Genomic DNA, 11,002 nt, shown 5'->3' on the forward strand with positions numbered 1-11,002 from the left:
CTTCCGATCTACTGACACCCCCTTTTCTCACTCTTCAGTTCCAAGAATTGCATTTTACCTGCTGCGCTTACTTCACTCCCAGGAACATCTGGGGCAGAGAAGCAACCAATCATTCAGGGCAGCTACTTTTTCCAAGCCTCCATCAGCCCGGCTGCAGCAGAGTCCGAGTTGCAAGTGTGATGACCAAGTGGGGAGAGAAGCTCCGGGAGTTTGCTCTGGCACAGGCTAAGGGTGGGAGGACTGGAAGAGGACTGATGTAATGAGGCCTATATAAGGCTTTGTGACAACTAGCAGTTGTCTCAGTGGTTTTACAAGTATCAGTTGTATTTACTCTAGCTGAAGTGTTGCTGTCTGCAATAGAAATTCAGACTTCCTATGGCTGCTTCTCAATTCAACATTCATGAAACAGCCAACACCCTTGGTAAGGATCAAGGGCTCATCATGGTAGATACTAGGTAGATAAAGAAGATGACATCATCCCATCCCAAAGACTTGGCAGAGATAAAGAGGGAATAAGATGATGACAAAGTACCTGGAAAGGGAAAAAAGAAATCCAACCATGCCCCCTCTTGGCCTCTATCAAAATAATGATTATGTGTAAAGCCCTGATTGTATGCATGCACATAAGTAAAAATCAAGACTCATACTCAGCACCAGGAAGTTGTTTAGCTGAAGTCTGCAAGCTCCTGCCTGTAATAATCTTCCTGCCTTCTGATTAGAGCCAAGAAAAGGGTTTAGCATTTTTCCTCTTCTCTAATCTAATACTATTTGTAAATGTGTTTTTCCTCTCTCCTATCTTTCCAGTTGGTTTTATTTATGTAGACATGCCAGTGTGGTAAATTTCAGACCCATAATTTGTGGCTTCCTGACTTGGGGATGGTTCTGAAGTAGTTCTTATGTGGCTGTTCTTCCAGCTAAATGTTTACACACATATACAGTGTGCACAGCTTTTACTTATGTGCATGAGCAAGGGTTCTGCATGCTTCACATAACTTTTCAGAGTCTACATGTGTTTTTGATCATGACAACACATTGAAAATATGTGCCTACAAAACACATTTTAAATGTATTTATACAACACAGTATGTGCTTACCCCTGAGGTGTTTTCTATATATAGAAAAGCTGAAGATTAGGCTTCCTGTTCTCATTCTTTCCCTTCAAGTTCTTCTCTTGTTATTCATTCTATCCAGGTTTCCATTACCACTCAGCTATATATTACTTTTCACTGGCATGAAATCAATCAAACCTGAATTCTGATAACACAAATGCACATGACAAAGCATGAGACAATCCCCTAAGGAGATATTTGGACTTTCACATTTCAGTCAATTCAACAGCAGCAATGGTGTGGGAATGGTGTGTCTGCTGAGAGACCACACCTAATAAATTCAATCTTGTTTCTAATGTTTAAACCAGAATGGTTTTAAACAGTGATTTAACTCCAAAGTCCTTTTTTTTAATTTGGTTGGTTTAGCTTGTGGATGAGGCCAAACAATCCATTCTAATTTTCCCCCGGATGTCAAACTTGAAGGCATTGATAAGAATTTTCACACCTGAATCTTGCAATGAGCTACACATGGTATAAAACGTCAGTCACCCTATTGGCCCCAAATAGGAACACAAAGAGAGCCATGGCTAGTTCTTGATTGCCCCATGCTTCTGGAAGTACTCACTCTTACAAGACTTTACAGTATGAAAGTTAAACATTACTTTCTCCACCACGAGCTTCCTTTTCCTAAGGCCAAGATGCAAGAAGTAAGGCAGGCTGGCTGCAGCAGCCCTGGGACCTGCACTCACAACTTGCCAGTTCCCAGTTAACAGCTACAGTCACCTCTGGGGTGGCCTTCCCCCAGTGAGGAAATACAAAATGCATATGACCACAGCCTGATGGTAACACTTTAAACTAGGTGAGTTTAACAAAATGACTATGTATGTTCCATAGCCTTTGGACTAATCTTATAAACTTAAGCAGTCCTAAAAGTCAACAGTGCTACATAAATGTATTTACACACTGATAAATCCCTGCAGGACCAAGACCTAAGTTAAGTAGATTCTACAAACCTCATTATTGTCTGTATTTACAGCATATGATCTGACATATGTATGTTCCCTTTTTGTCATCATTATCTTGAAGGGATTTTTATATATGTGCATGACTAGACAGTCTGTGTTTTGTATGAATACCAGCATTCATCCACAGAGAACAATAAAACATCTTTCTCCCACTGCAAGAGTTTTTCAGGGAGCAGAGACCCACACAGCTCAGCCAGGCAGTCAAATGCCACAAAAAAATCCAAATAGGAAACCATGTAAGCAAACATTTTCCAAAGGACTTGTACATCAGGCTGTGATATATAATCTGCTTGTTGCACTGTTACAAACAAGTCAGTTTGTACCATTCAGAGTATTTTCACAATCTATTTGAGATAAGAAGAAAGAGAGGGCTGAGTGGACTAGAAAATCCAACCAGGGTTAGTCACCACTGACAAGCCCTTAGCAGCCCAAACAGCTGAGTAATTCCTGTGGTGCTCTCCTACAGCAGAGTCACACAGGTAAAGCCTGACAGCACACCAGTCAGACTGCAAGTGCCAGCTGCTCACACAATGATATTTGAAAAAACAGGTTCAATAACACACCAACAAAACATCGTCCAGAAATTCCAGATGAGGGCTAGCCTTTTGCATGGATCTGTTTGATATAAATCTAGAGAATGTGGAATGAGAATATGCTGTATAAATAATACACACTTCAGTAGGAACTGTCTGCATGCTCTCAAAGATGTTCCCAAACTATGAAAAACCATCTTGGCCAAAACCAACAGAGACTGATGTGGGGTCTGGGAGGGTTTCCAAGAGAAGATGCTTCAGTTTGCAGAAAAGCACCAGACCTCTCCAGCTGTACCTTTCACATCCCCATATGCTCTGTGAACAGGGTAAGGAGACTCTAGCAGGCACACACCAAAGAGCATTTCATCCAAGGGAAAGACCTGTCCCAGACAGACCTTCTGACCAGTGCCACAGACACAAATGCCCCAGGGCACCAATGACTTTACTTAGTGCCAGTCTCGAAGGAGTGAGGCTCAGTGGTGGCAACACACTGTGCCTGCTTTCACCTCACACGACGGCAGCGCTGTGTGGATGAGCTCTGCGGATGTCAAACTTCCTCTGGTGTGGGGTATCTTTCCCTTTGCTGTGAAGTACAATCATCCTCAGGGATCTTCAGCAACACCAGTGCTTCTGGCACAGCAGGATAATCAGACAGACACCCCAGCTCCTCCAGTCATGGTACAGCCTTACCCCCGCAAGGAGGAGGCATCATTCCTCCTCCTCCTGCACCCTTTGTGAGAGGGACCTGGAGCTGCTGCTGCCCTTTCCTACAGTGGGAGGACCCCAGTGGAGAAGACAGACAATGGGAGGATAACCAGATCCCCCAGGATCTCTCTTTTATCCCAAAACACACTTGGACTACATTCCATCCCACCCATTAACTTTCTCTTCCTAAAGAGAATGCTGGGTCTGGGACCTGCTGATAGGATCGTCGGGAAGAGTAAATTCTGTTAAACCCAGTCTCTGCTATCACAAATTACATTCAGAATAAGCCACTTTATTTGTTCATTCTGATGATGGTTTTTCAGGAGAATAAATAGATATTTATCGGAAAAGGAATAGAAATAAAACTTTTTTGTAAGAAGGTTAAGTGGCGCCTGATAGTCTACAATCTGGCAAGTTAAGTAAACAAGGAGAAGGGGAAACCCTACCTTGTAAACAAGGCAATTACAAATCTAGTTTCTACACTCTGGAATGAAGCCAAGATCTAAGTGTGAAGGATTGAGAGGAAAATCTGTTGTAAATTCCTTCAAGTGAAAGTCCCTATTTAAAAGGCAGAGAACACATTTTAGAAAGGTCACAAAGTCGCAGCAGTTGTTTGGGGTTTTTTTCAAAGCGCAACTCTAAATGAAATTTGACTTCTTTTTTAAAAAGGCAGAGATAGACACAGCTGTACTTGTAAGCGTAACACTAGAAGGAGAATAGCAATGATTAAAAATAGCTTTTGCACTGAGCTTTTGTAGGTACTTTAAATATCTACTGAGTAGGCATTACAACCTCAATGATTGTCAAAATTTGTTCTTGCATATTCTCAGTTTAAAGAAAAAAAAAAACAAAAAAGAGAAATACACCTCTCACATAGCCATAAAGTGGGAAGTTACACATAAGGTGTTTCACTAAAGCTTTCACTTGAGCCTGGTTTTCTCCTCATTCTAGGTAAGGGGGCTGCATGGATAGGGAAATATGGCAATAGCAGACTCGTGTTCCTTGACTACAGCTTGTAAGTCTAAGCTCTTTGGAAGGTTTTTAACAAAGGTAAAAGAGTGAATATGAAAGACAGAGCTGACAAGTCATGCCATTCCATCTCCAATAAATATTATGGTTGAGTAGTTTAAACAGAATTCAGTGCATGGGTATATACATACACCCACAGGCATACACACATGTAAATACTTTTATACTTACATAAAGCTCAGGCAAATTCCACTGAAACTAGGAAACCAGACTGGAAAATCCACTTACATTACACCTTTGCATTTTAGTCAAATTAAAAAGACTGTGGGTGTTGTGACTAACTGACAGAGAGTAAATTGAGCTACTACGTGGTGTTTACCATGGGGTAAACTGTTGCCTCTCCTGATTTTTAATTGGAGGTTAACTTTGGCACACTCCACTATAAACGAGTCCTGGCACTAAAAACAAAGAGACAAAGAATCATTTCATGGATGTATTCCCATAGTTCATCAAATAGTCATCACTTACATTGCCCATATATATTGTCAAAGGTGATAAACACACACATATCAATAACAATAGCCTGATATTCTGCTCCATTCCTCATTACAGAGGCACCCTATCCTGATTCCAAGGAAAGCAAAAGGGTAGTGTACAACCATATCCAAGAACATGAAAGGTCTGGCTCTAACTCTCAGAAGCCTTCCTGAGCAAGTACAGCATAACAGCACCTTGATCCTGGTCCCCATTTCTATCCACCTCACACATAATTGCACACACATACAAAAGTGACTCTGAAGTAGATATAGCATAACCCAGCAACACTTCACACACCTCCTACATAACACCAGAAGGCCTCGTGGCATACACCCCAGTCACTTGCTGTCACTCCCCGTCAGGATGCTGGCAGATCACACACACACAAAAAAAATTACTGCAAGAAGAAAGGGTCCTGGCAGAAAAGTGATGGCAAATCCTAGAACAAAGCTACTATAGCACTACAGGATATGTGGGTAATCTCAGATGGACCAGCTGGCAAGGCTGCCACATTCCAGGCAGTACGTATTTGAACATCCCCAGCTTACTTGGAGTTGTACTGAGGCTCAAGCAGACATGAAGTGATACGAATACCGCGTTTATAATTTTATGCACACTTTGAAAAACAGAGGTTATTGGTTTTTTAGCTTATCAGGCTGTTATCCTCTTGCATTGCTACTTTGCTAAGTATTTTATCCCCCTCAAAAAATTAAAACCCAGGGCCCTTAATCACAGGTTGTTCCCACTAATAAATTACCTATTTAATATGTTTACATAGGCTCTTTTCCACAGTACGAATCATGTTGAAATTGCCCTAATTAAAATATCTCCATTTATTTGCATGACTAATCAGTACTTATCAGTAACTTTACATCTTCAAAGCTCTTTAACTGCATATAAACAGATTATCTGAAAACTTGCCCAAAAATGTATCTTGAAATCTGATGCAGAGACTCAGCTATTGCTTCCTAAAATAACTACTGGCTTTATGTGCACTTGGAATCGTAGTGAGGGCAATACTGGCAGGTCTGAAGAAGCATGTGCGTTACTTATGGAAAGAGTTAATAGTCCACAGGAGGCAGCAGACCAGACACTGCTCCTTGATGACGTGGAAAAGCAGATGGCTCACTCCTTTGAGTGGTAGTAAAGACAAGGTCTATCCTACTTCCCACCATGCTTTCTGCTGAAGAGAGCTGTCACACTCATGTGCAAATGAAGTCCCACATCCCTAAAACTGCTTGCGAAAGACTTGCCACCATTCTTCCACTTCCTCCTCTTTGGAGCTTTCTACAGGCTTGAATGTCAAAATATTCAGTACATCTGGTGCTGCTTTCTGCAGACTCTGGCCACACAATTTGCACTGCATGAGAAATTAATTTATTGGTATCATGCCACCTGTGTGTCTCCCCATAAATTCATACCCCTGGGCCACCCATTGGTTGAAAGAAGATGAAGGTGGGTACTTTTTTGCTTCACAGCTTGTTTTAACAAGGAACTTATATACAGAAATAAGCCACTTCCATAAGCACAGAGCTACCCTACCTGACCACATGTTATTTTCCTTTTTAAAAATTAAAAATTACATTAGAAATGGCAGGGATGTGGGGATGTGTCTTTCAACTCTATCAGGAAGCAGTATAAAAGAGCAGATTTTGTAGGTCTATTGTCTTGATTTTAAAAGGCCAAACTATATTTTAGACCTATCAATATGCTTTCCCTTGAAAACTCAGAAGTGTAGCACCATTCCTAATACTTTCCTTCTATTAAGAGGAAAAGCTCCATAGCTCTTCAAAACAAATAGCCGTGTTTTTCCAATGTCCTGCAAATGCCTCAACTGAAGGAATGACAGTGGTAATTTTAATTATGATTTTACTCTCGATAAGTACAAAACTGCAAAATTACTGATTCTGAATGTTACTGCTCCCTGTCCCTCTTTCCTGTGGGGTGCCCCTGAACTGAATCTTCTCATGCGTTCATTTGATTGCTTCAGGGTCCTTTAAACCTCCAAATTTCACTAGGGTTATGGTGAAGTGTACATAGTGGCTTTTATCCAGAAGGGCCTGAAAGCACTTGATGAGCTCTACCAGGATGCAATTACATACAGCCTACTCACATCTCTGCAAATTCATAGGGTTGTAGAGACATCAAGAGATCATTAATTCTGTCCCTCCCAGCAGGATCAATTATACTTGGGCTATTTCTGACAGAGGCTGCCTAACCTGTTCTTAAAGACATCAAATAATGGAGGTTCCACAGCTCCCTTCAGCATCTTAAACCAGTCCTTAACTCTCCTTGACATCAGATTTTTCCACCAAATTCAAGCTCTGTGCTGTAATTTAAGCTTATTGTCTCTTGTCCCATAAATTTCTTACATAAAACTTTAATGTTTGTTCTTATGACACCAATGCAGTCATCTTTTCTTAAGACTATGCAACTTAGTTTGATTTAATATTTTCTCAAAGGCCAATGTTTTCTAAGCAAGGGGGACTGTTGCCCCCTCGCTTAAACTACCTGCTGTGGTAAGGACTTCAGGTTATTGCAGGCACTGCCAGCCCTAAAATGACAGTCACCAAAAGGAATGGAGGTGCCCCCCTAGCACAGTTAATGAGAGGCTCTCTTGAAGAATCTGCTGAGAAGCAGAGCCCCAGCCTTTTTTTCTGTTCTGTGTTGGTAGAAACACAAGTAATCTGCCATCAGTTCCCAGGCAGTTCATTACTCTCACTGACAGAGTCACACACTTTGGTTTAGACTCAAAAGATTTGAATGCCTGCTGGTTGTGTCCCTCTTCAGATTTGGCAAAAAGAAAAAACCCAAAGAAAAGTCAGACAAACAAGATCTGCGCAAAGCCTCTCTGCATTGCTTTTTCCATTCTGCTGCTCTTTAGACCCTTTCAACTGTACTAGTAAGTACAATAGAGGACAATTAAATCCCCAACCCAGCACACTCAGGAATTTAAAACTACAAGATATGGCTTGCTAAAAAAAAAAAAAATCATCTTACAATCTAAATAGGTAAGACAGACTGTAATAAAGAGATAGATAATTTAAAAAAAAAAAAGAAAAAAGCTTATTCAGCAATGTCAATATAAAGAAAATATCCACAGAGAAATAGATACATCCTAAATGTGGAAAACTGAGGATGTAGCTGCAGGGACTACATATGGGGTTGTCTGCAAAATTACTGCTCCCCCCAACCCTGTCACGTCTCTGTCCCACTCCTCAGCTGGGAGTTCTTCCAGCACTAAACAGCCCTTCACTACCACTGAGCTTCAATAGGCAAACATGTAAATTCAGTGTTAAGTTTACAACATGGGCAGCACAAGAAAAATTGAGTTACCATTTTTTGCCTGGTGACTGAGGCAACAAATCTCACAGTTCACCTCCTCATTTCAAGAGCAGGAGACACAGGAGCTACCAATCTGAAGGATTCCCAGCCCTAGCACATATCACATGTCTTCCCCCATGAAGAACTGCTTGAAATATAACTTACAATAAACAAATCATGCCTAAAATGTTCATAAAGCTTCAGTACTTTAAAATAAAAACACTTTATAACCTAGTTGCAATATATATTGTCTCTTGAATCCTCTGAATACAGTTTTAACTTACCACAAATTTAGAGAGATCTCAGGAAAACCATAAAGTTTGCACACATGAAGCAATAGAGCTCCCCCCACCCCCGGAGACTCCTTTCTCTCTTCCTTTTCCTCCCCCACCCAAGCCCTGAATACAGGAAGAGAGATCACCAGCTGCCTGCTGAAGAAAACAACTACCAAATAGTGTGCATCATTCAGATGGCTTGGATGATTCAGCTTTTCCATGTGAACTTTAAGTGGCACAAATGGTGCTTTGTGCATTTCTGAATCAAACCTGTATTTAATAGTCCAAGTACATAACAATTTCTACTTGAAGAACAACTTTTCATCTTAAATACAGCAGCGCATCTGTTACCTTACAATGGCTCCAGTTCTCAAACCTATCAATAACTACACCTACCTGTGCTTATGTATTGCAGCATATTCAGCCTTTAAAAATATATTTTGTATTGTTCTCAAAAGTTGGACTGAATAGGGCAATGAAAAGAAGATCTAGTCATGAGCTTATCATTTTGAAAGCCACCTGAGGTGATGTGCATTGGTTTTAGAGTGGGAGGGTTGGGAAGGAACAGAAAAGCCAGGTATTGCAAGCAGTCTGCTCTCCCAAAATACAACAGGACAATAATACAGCAGCAGCTTGATCCTAAGTATCCCACAGCTACGTGCAGGTCATTGTCTAGAAACTTGTAGAATTATATTGTAGGCTGACATTTAAAAAACCCACACAAATGCAAAACACATACACATTTACTTTGTGTATTTTTTGTTTAGCACTGCTCAGATAAAGAATTAATGCCTGGTTTTACTTCTCTAGTTTCTTTGGCCTTTATCATATTGTTCAAACGTTCATTTGAATCCTCTTCATCAACAAGATCCTATTTTCATTTCATCCCCTACAATCATAAATCAGAACAGCCCTAATCAACCACTCAGATTTGACACCAAAGTAGAAGGAACAATCAGACCTAGTGGCTGCATTGGACAGAACCTCTTGCCAGACAAGCCCTGTTTACTTAGCAGAATTTCTTCTTTGTCCTCAAGTACAAATCAGCACAAGAATGTTGAACACAACACTGCCTTCTGCAGGCACACAAGTGTGACAATGCTGAAACTGCCTGAGGTGCTCAGCAAGGGCACCTTGAGCAAAGGGAGAAGGTGGCAAGAAACTGAATAGACTGGTCATCACTGGAAATCACTCAATACCTAGAGAAAAACAACAGAAATGTTGCTTGGCCTGTGCTTTGAACAACAGAAGTGAGCCTTTGGGGTCACCTAGAGTGCTGCCTTCCACTGAGGCAGAACCTGGAATTTTGTCTTAGGGGTGCAAACTAGGCAAGAGTACTGGAAAGCAACCAGAGAACCATGTTTTGACAGCTTCTTCCACTAATGGCTTTTGGATGTTTTTTGGGATTTTATAACTGATTTCCACTTCATTTTAAAATGTAGGCATGTTACGCATATCCAACCCAAAAAGCTTGTATCAAACTAGTCACAGGGATGCAATTCTCACCTTACAGCTCCTGCCCTGAGACAACACTGCCAGAATCACCCTCACTAGCCAAGATGTCTCTCTTCACAGCCAGCTACATGAGCAGCAAACACTGTGTGAGACCAGAGGGTGCCTGAAATCTTCTGCATTTTGAAAACACACCAAATACTTCATTGCAAACTAGATGAAAAATCTGCATTTGCAAGAGTGACCTGTGGGAGAAGTCATGCGCTTTTGAAGTCAAAACTTCAAATTTCTAGTGATGTTTGTTTTCACTCCCTGACATTTCTTGATAGCAAGGACAGCAGGAGTACTTCTCATCACAGCTTTTCATCACAACCTCCCCACCTTTGGTCAACCACTGGGAAAATGAGTCACGATGCCAAAACCAGAGCCTGTTCCACATCCTTCTAAAAAGCCTTATTTCCCACGCAGACCACATCCATTCCAAGCACAACAGCCAGCCACAGTCAGTAGCAGGTCAAATGCATTTCTTGTGGCATAAGCACCCTGGGGTGCTGCCTCACTGCCTCTCCCAGACAGCCCCAGCTCACTTGTTCACTTTGCCTTAATAAAGGCGTCTCTGTGCAGCACTAGGTGAAACATGCCTGTGCCATACCAGGAGCTCATATGCTGCCAAAACTTTTTGGTTTTTAAATAGTGACTCCCTCATATTACCTCTGCACTAACACTGTGTGACACATCATCCCTCCACAATGTTCCCACACTTCTACGGGAAAACAAACTTTGCAAATCGCGTATCTTGTCCCACTAGCCTTTTATTCAGAGGCCTGTCACTCATCTCCTGAGCATGAGGGAGGGAAGAGAGGGGCTGCTGCTTTAGCTGCTGGGTTCCCCTTTCCCTCCTTGTCTCTCCACCCCACGTAGCCACTGCACAGACAGCAGGAGAGAGCAGGCAGGAGGCCGCAGCAGTAGGTCCACACTCATCTCTCCAATGCAGCCTATGAATCCAGCATTACAAAACTCTGAAAGAGGAGAAAAAACAGACCTTTCTTCCTATCCAGTGATAAGAAGCTGATGTGTTTGGACCTAAAGGACCAAGGGCTGCTTGGGGTGGTCTAAGTAACTTCAAAGCAAGA

General features: G+C 41.6%; 1 protein-coding gene across 1 annotated transcript in view; it reads right to left on the bottom strand.

The window, feature by feature from the left end:
* Window positions 1-8,507, bottom strand: part of IPCEF1 (interaction protein for cytohesin exchange factors 1) — an 84,216-nt gene extending 75,709 nt beyond the window's left edge. The window contains exon 1 of the mRNA XM_017739502.1: window positions 8,427-8,507. The gene's annotated coding sequence lies outside the window, so the exon portion shown is untranslated. The remainder of the gene's footprint in view (window positions 1-8,426) is intronic.
* Between the last annotated feature and the right edge of the window lie 2,495 nt (window positions 8,508-11,002).

The sequence above is a fragment of the Corvus brachyrhynchos genome, unplaced genomic scaffold, assembly GCF_000691975.1.
Source record: "Corvus brachyrhynchos isolate BGI_N302 unplaced genomic scaffold, ASM69197v1 scaffold14, whole genome shotgun sequence".
In the NCBI taxonomy this organism is placed as follows: Eukaryota; Metazoa; Chordata; class Aves; order Passeriformes; family Corvidae; genus Corvus; species Corvus brachyrhynchos.